Here is a 6847-nt window from a genome sequence, read left to right on the forward strand (position 1 = left end):
CCTGAGTGCTCACTGGAAGGACAGATCCTGAAGCTGAGGCTCCAATACTTTGGCCACCTCATGAGAAGAGAAGACTCCCTGGAAAAGACCCTGATGTTGGGAAAGATGGAGGGCACAAGGAGAAGGGGATGACGGAGGCCGAGATGGTTGGATAGTGTTCTCGAAGCTACCAGCATGAGTTTGACTATACTACAGGAGGCAGTATAAGACAGGAGTGCCTGGCGTGCTCTGGTCCATGGGGTCACGAAGAATCGGACATGACTAAATGACTAAACAACAAGCAATTTTCTCATCATCAGAAACTGAAACATTCACTATTGTCTTAACATTGACAGCCTACTTGACATCGTAAAGTATATTTGCTTCGCATCTGCAAGTTGAGGGTTGCCATCTGAACTTCAAAATTCCAGTAATGTCCAGAGGGTGGGGGCTAAATTGGTGCCTGGGGAGAATTATTAAAAGTATTTTTAAAATAATAATCATAATAATTTATTATTTATACCCCACCCATCTGGCTCCCAACAGAATATTAAAAACGCTACAAAACATCAAACTTTAAAAACTTACCTAAACAGGGCTGCCTTCAGATGGCTTCTAAAAGTCAGATAGTTGTTTATCTGTTTGACATCTGATGAGAGGGCGTTCCACAGGGATGGCGCCACTACTGAGAAGGCCTTCTGCTTGGTTCCCTGTAACCTCACTCCTCTCAGGGAGGGAACCGGCAGAAGGCCTCGGTGCTGGACCTCAGTGTCCGGGCTGAACGATGGGGGTAATTTTGAAAGTAAATGTCTGGGATTTTGTCTTTTCACTAGGGAAGCGCTGTTCTTTGTTGCCTCCTCCTTGTTGCTCGCCACCCCACATCCACCACTGCCGTTTGCCCCCCCAAAAAACCTTCAACAACTTTTGACGATTGCATAAACCAGTCTGGTTGGCTGGGGGAAGAGCAGACCTGTTAGCAATACAATGAGCTGTTGATGGGCCATAGAAGGATCCTTTGGCCTGGGGAGCCAGATGTCACAAAGGTTGCTGGGGTAACTGTTTGTTTGATGGGATGGGAAAAGTGAGTTTTGAAGCAGGGGCTTCTGGGCAGGAGGAGGAGGAAGTAAGGCTGAGATGCATCTTGGTGGAGGAGAAGGAAAGGTTGGGCCATGCCGTAAGATCTGCACTCCCTCCATGCAGACTGAAGGTGTAAACAGATGAATAAACCATGGTGAAATCTACACACATTTTAAAAACGTTCTGAAAATGCTTTAAAAAAATACATTGAATTTCAGCATCGCCATCTAGCGTCACATTATATATTGCACTTAAAGCACACTTAAAACATTTTATTTGCAGCTGTAGAGCTGAGTCCCATATTTCTTAAAACACGACAGTCTCCACTGTGTCTTCTGTTCTCCAAAGGGACACAGACCCTGTATGTGTGCCTGTGACCCAATGTGCTCTTGCCACTGCTTGGCAGAGAGAGGGGCAGGCACTCGGCTTTTGTAACAATATTTAAATGTCTCCTCTTTGATCAGTGTAACTCTCCCATTCCTATATAGATATCCCTGGGGCTCTTATTTTAGTCCTTTTTGTTCTGCGTTTCTCTTTTCCAAGTTCGTGCTCAAACATACCATTGATTAGGGGTGTTTTGATTCAGTGAGAGAATTTCTGGATCTTGTCATCTACCTTCACTTACCTTTTGGATGTGAGAATGTGCATTCTTTAAATCCCTGCCTGCCCTGGAAAAAGAAAGTTTTCCCATTAATTGCATTGTCTTTCATATCTGAAGTAGATTTATTTTATTTTTTTATAAAAAATTGATTGTGAATTCCATTTATCAATGCACACTTCATAACTTTGCACAGATGTCTTTTACTCAAGAAAATGAAAGAAGTATGCAGATGTGTCATTAAATATAAACACTGATAAGCCTACTGCAAAATTAGGGCTTCAAAAGGAGAGTGTTGATTTACTTAAAATAGATGCATGTATGATCTATCTTGTTCAGATAAAAAAGTCCACGTAAATCAGATGAATGGAATTACTTGTATAACAAAATAGAATTAGTATTTTTTAAGTCGAACTTTTAATCCCTGTTGAACAAAGATGGCACTGTACTATTTTCAACAACTTATTTGGTGGTAATTGGGTTTAAATTACTTTATTTTTTAACATCCAAAGGCGAAATTTTCCTTTTGGGTTGAGTGACAAATCTGTCATCTTGCATATGGCTCAAATACGATGTGCTTTTGTCAGTCACAAGTAAAGTTTATTTTGATGCCGAAAGTGAAAATACACATGAGAGATCAGTCTAAGTTGAGAACATGATGAGTAAAAGATGAGTTGGTTTAGGAAATCTGGATAAACTTCAAACTTGTCAACCAATTGTTGTAAAACTTGAGTGGAAAATCATGAAGAAAAAATAGTAGATGGATAATATTGTAGAAAACTGGGGACAAAGGAAAATCTAAGAACCTTAGATCTAGAAGCTGCCCATATCAAACATAGCTAACTGCCTTTTACCAAGTCAGACCATGGCCTTTCTATGAGAGTACAGTGGTACCTTGGGTTAAGTACTTAATTCATTCTGGAGGTCCGTTCTTAACCTGAAACTGTTCTTAACCTGAAGCACCATTTTAGCTAATGGGGCCTCCCACTGCTGCCGCACCGCCGGAGCACGATTTCTGTTCTCATCCTGAAGCAAAGTTCTTAACCCGAGGTACTATTTCTGGGTTAGCAGAGTCTGTAACCTGAAGCGTATGTAACCTGAAGCGTATGTAACCTGAGGTACCACTGTACTGTCTACACTGACTGACAGAGGATTGCCAGGGTTTTAACTCTGCCTTGAGTTGCCTAGAGACTAAATGAATGATTGCACAACTTTCTTTTCAGGTAGAATAGGCAAACTTTGTAATTTTCAAAATACTTTGTACCACGCACAGTTCTTCTTACATTAATGGTCCACATGCTTGGCAGGGGGTTGGACTCGATGGCCCTTGTGGTCTATTCCAACTCTATGATTCTATGTCTCAGCAAAAAAAGGCTTTCTGTGTGTGTCAGACTTACTGTTTGTGATTATGGAAGGACCAAAGAGCCTTCTGTCAGTGGAAGGGCATCCCTAAATTTTTTGACGGTGCTTCCAATTAAGGATTCCACCCCCCCCCGTCATCCACATTACTTCTGCGTCTTGCAACCTGATCTCGCAACCACTTTGCTTTCTGTGCCCCCACCTTATCTGCTCTCCTTGACCTTGGGCAGAGTGGATGGACACTTTCCAGTGAAAGAGAGTCTGTTAACTCTCTCCCAGTTCTTCTTCTCCTAGCTGTTCACCACTCAGTATTTCCCAGCTTCTGCCTTCTGAACTATGCCCCTCTGCAAACCACTTTTCCAAATCTATACTGTCCTCCTGCTCCTGGGAAGATTCAGGATCAGTGCAGCCCTCCTCAGCAAGGTCCCTGACAGGGTGGGAAACCGCTGAAAACAAGAGAAAGGAGGCAAATGGTGAGGGGAGCTTTGGATTTCTGAACCTCACACCGAGTGAGGATTGCAGCATAACTCTTAGTCAGTGGCACCTTTTGAATCTGCAGCTTGGCAAAACACAAGCAAACCTCCCTTCCTTTCCTCTCTTATGTTCTTTATTGTGCTTTGATTGCCAAGAAAGGCTCACCACTGGCAGCTGGGTGATGCGCTACGTGAATTAAAAATAGAGCTGGCTGTTTTGATGTGCTACACATATTAAGCTCCCAGGAAGAGCGAACTTTAACACAAGAGGGTTTTTCCACCCATTCTCCAACCCCTTCCCTTTTCATGGATAATTATTTTTGAGCTGTTTCCACATGCTGCTCTGCGACCACCAGGTTAATGGTGAAATACAAATTTCATAACTCGCACCCTTTTCAGAACTAATTTCAGAACTCACACCCTTTATTTTTTTTGCTAACAGTGGCAGCACAAGCGATATATCTGGGTGCCAAGTTCAAGCAAAGTGCAGCGCTATTGTTATTGTTATTATTATTATTTTCCCCCTTTTGGATTTGGTGCCGGTGTGACCTATCATGTAGCTACGATACATGATAAAAAGGGAGAAGTTGCAGCCAAGCTCAACTGTGTTCAAAGCAAGGTGCTAGTGAAAGGAAGGGATGGAAAATAAGCACTAATGGATTAATGGTCCATGATAAATGCTTTATTATAAAAGCTAGTGAGTGATTAGATAATTCTTGCTTCCAAAAGTAGGATTTAAATATTTCTGTCTGGCACACAACCAGAATAAATAAATCACTCGACTATCTAGTTTATAGCAACACGTGTATGCCTATGTATATGAACAGGGTAGAGAGGTCCTCTTCTTCTTTTATACAGTAGGTGTTAGAAAAGCTGACAGCCACTGCACTACAACAGCTTGCTGCTGGGAGCTGCTCTGGTGTGCAGAAAAAGGAGAGAAATGATTATACAATTTCTGCTCATCCAGACTGTCATTTGGCCTGACTGATCCTGCCTGCTTTCTCTGCTAAACTGAAACAGGCAGCAACTTCAGAGTACTTAATATAGGGTTACCAGACATCCCTGGTTTCCGGAGACAGTCCCTGGATTTGCAAATCTTGTTGTTGTTTAGTTGTTTAGTCGTGTCTGACTCTTCGTGACTCCATGGACCAGAGCACACCAGGCACTCCTGTCTTCCACTGCCTCCCGCAGTTTGGGCAAACTCATGCTGGTAGCTTCGAGAACACTGTTCAACCATCTCATCCTCTGTTGTCCCCTTCTCCTTGTGCCCTCCATCTTTCCCAACATCAGGCTCTTTTCCAGGGAGTCTTCTCTTCTCATGAGGTGGCCAAAGTATTGGAGCCTCAGCTTCAGGACCTGTCCTTCCAGTGAGCACTCCGGCCTGATTTCCCTTAGAATGGATAGGTTTGATCTTCTTGCAGTCCATGGGACTCTCAAGAGTCTCCTCCAGCACCATAATTCAAAAGCATCAATTCTTCGGCGATCAGCCTTCTTTATGGTCCAGCTCTCACTTCCATACATCACTACTGGGGAAACCATGGCTTTAACTATACGGACCTTTGTTGGCAAGGTGATGTCTCTGCTTTTTAAGATGCTGTCTAGGTTGGTCATTGCTTTTCTCCCAAGAAGCAGGCGTCTTTTAATTTCGTGACTGCTGTCACCATCTGCAGTGATCATGGAGCCCAAGAAAGTAAAATCTCTCACTACCTCCATTTCTTCCCCTTCTATTTGCCAGGAGGTGATGGGACCAGTGGCCATGATCTTTGTTTTTTTGATGTTGACCTTCAAACCATATTTTGTGCTTTCCTCTTTCACCCTCATTAAAAGTTTCTTTAATTCCTCCTCACTTTCTGCCATCATTGTGTCATCTGCAATCTCTCCCTGGACAAATTCCGTCCCCAGAATGTCCCCAGATTTGCAAATCTGTCCCCGGGAAACATGGCTGTGGCAGCCTCAGCAGTCCGGAGCCGGCCTATTAGTGCAGTTGGCTCTGGCTGGCTTTAGGAACTGCTCGCTGCCATGGCACCCGCCATTTTTCCTGACCACGGCAGCAGGCAGCGAGCAGATCCTGAAACCAGCCTGAGCCAACTGCACTACCAGGCTGGCCCCTCCTGGGCTACAGCAGCCCGCCCGTAACTCCAGAGCCTCCTCTGATCTGTCAAAACAAAGGGGGAAGGGGGAAGGAGATGGGGGAAGGCTCGGGAGTCATGGGCGGGCGGTGCGCCGTTGCCCAGTTTTTTAAAAAACTCCCTCATCTCTGCACATTTATGTTTCGCAGGGTGCAAAAGAAGGGCTTTGCACCGTTATACAATATGCATGTGTGCTTGGGATCAGGGTCTTTTGCCTCACCATCTCCACTACTGACTCCCTGTTGCTACTCAGCTTCAAAAAAGAAAAAGAAAAAAAAGTGTCCCCTGATTCACTGAAAAAAAATCTGGTAACCATAACTTAATAATCTTTCCCCCCACCATTGCATATTAGGATTACAAAACTGTTACTTCCATCAAAAGCAGACAGACGACTGTACCCATTGCTATACCACCCTAGGCAGATTCCACGATAGCATACCCCGCAGGCGTCACAGAAGAAACCAGGTCATCTCATTTTCCCCTGAGCATGGCAGCCATTTTGGGTGCCATGATATCACATGACAGTACGCCAGGATTTTATCCCAAAAAAGCGTGTGTTTTTTGGGGGGAGGACCACAATCATAAGCCTTGTCTCAAAACATGTGTTTTCTGGTGCCCCTGAAAAAAGCGTGTCTTTGGGGCTCTGTGATCTTATGAGGGTCATGTGACTCGTGTGGGTGTACGAATGAAGGCACTCATCCCGGTTTTGAGACTCAACATGTTGGAGGGTGTGTGGACAGAAATGACTGGTGCATAAGCCTTTGAAGTAGGGATGGGGGAAATCAGCCTATTTCAGTTTCCCAGCCTTCAGTTCACTTTTCCACATTTCTGCATTGATTGCCAATTATTATTATTTTTTAAAAGAAAAAAAGAAGAATGCAAATTTGTCTGTATTTCAGCACAGATTTCTCCTATTGCATGCATTTCAGCAAGCAGTTTTTCCATAATATCCTGCATTTTTACATGTCATTTTCACTAATACACACATTATTTAAAACTATTTTAATGCATGCTTTCTACTAATATAGTTTTCATGTGCCTCTTCTGTGAGAGGACCAGAGGGTGGAAACATGAAGACTGTGGTGGCTTCCCGCTTATATGATGCTGTCCCCGGGGAGGCTTGCCTGGTATCTTCATGACATACCTTTCAGCACCAGGTGAAAACATTCCTCTTCTCCCAGGCTTTTGACTAATTAGACTGTATGAGGGGGCTTGTTTTACTGTTTTGTTTG

At 43.7% G+C, this 6847-nt stretch overlaps 1 long non-coding RNA gene across 1 annotated transcript; it reads right to left on the reverse strand.

Annotated features, from left to right (window-relative positions):
• Window positions 1-357: 357 nt before the first annotated feature.
• LOC308584532 lies at window positions 358-6137 on the reverse strand. The gene is made up of 3 exons (XR_014006894.1): window positions 6055-6137; window positions 1682-1724; window positions 358-442 (listed from the first exon to the last, which is right to left on the reverse strand). It is a non-coding gene; the product is annotated as an uncharacterized lncRNA (long non-coding RNA).
• Between the last annotated feature and the right edge of the window lie 710 nt (window positions 6138-6847).

The sequence above is a fragment of the Podarcis bocagei genome (genome assembly GCF_964188305.1).
Source record: "Podarcis bocagei genome assembly, chromosome: 3".
Lineage (NCBI taxonomy): Eukaryota > Metazoa > Chordata > Lepidosauria > Squamata > Lacertidae > Podarcis > Podarcis bocagei.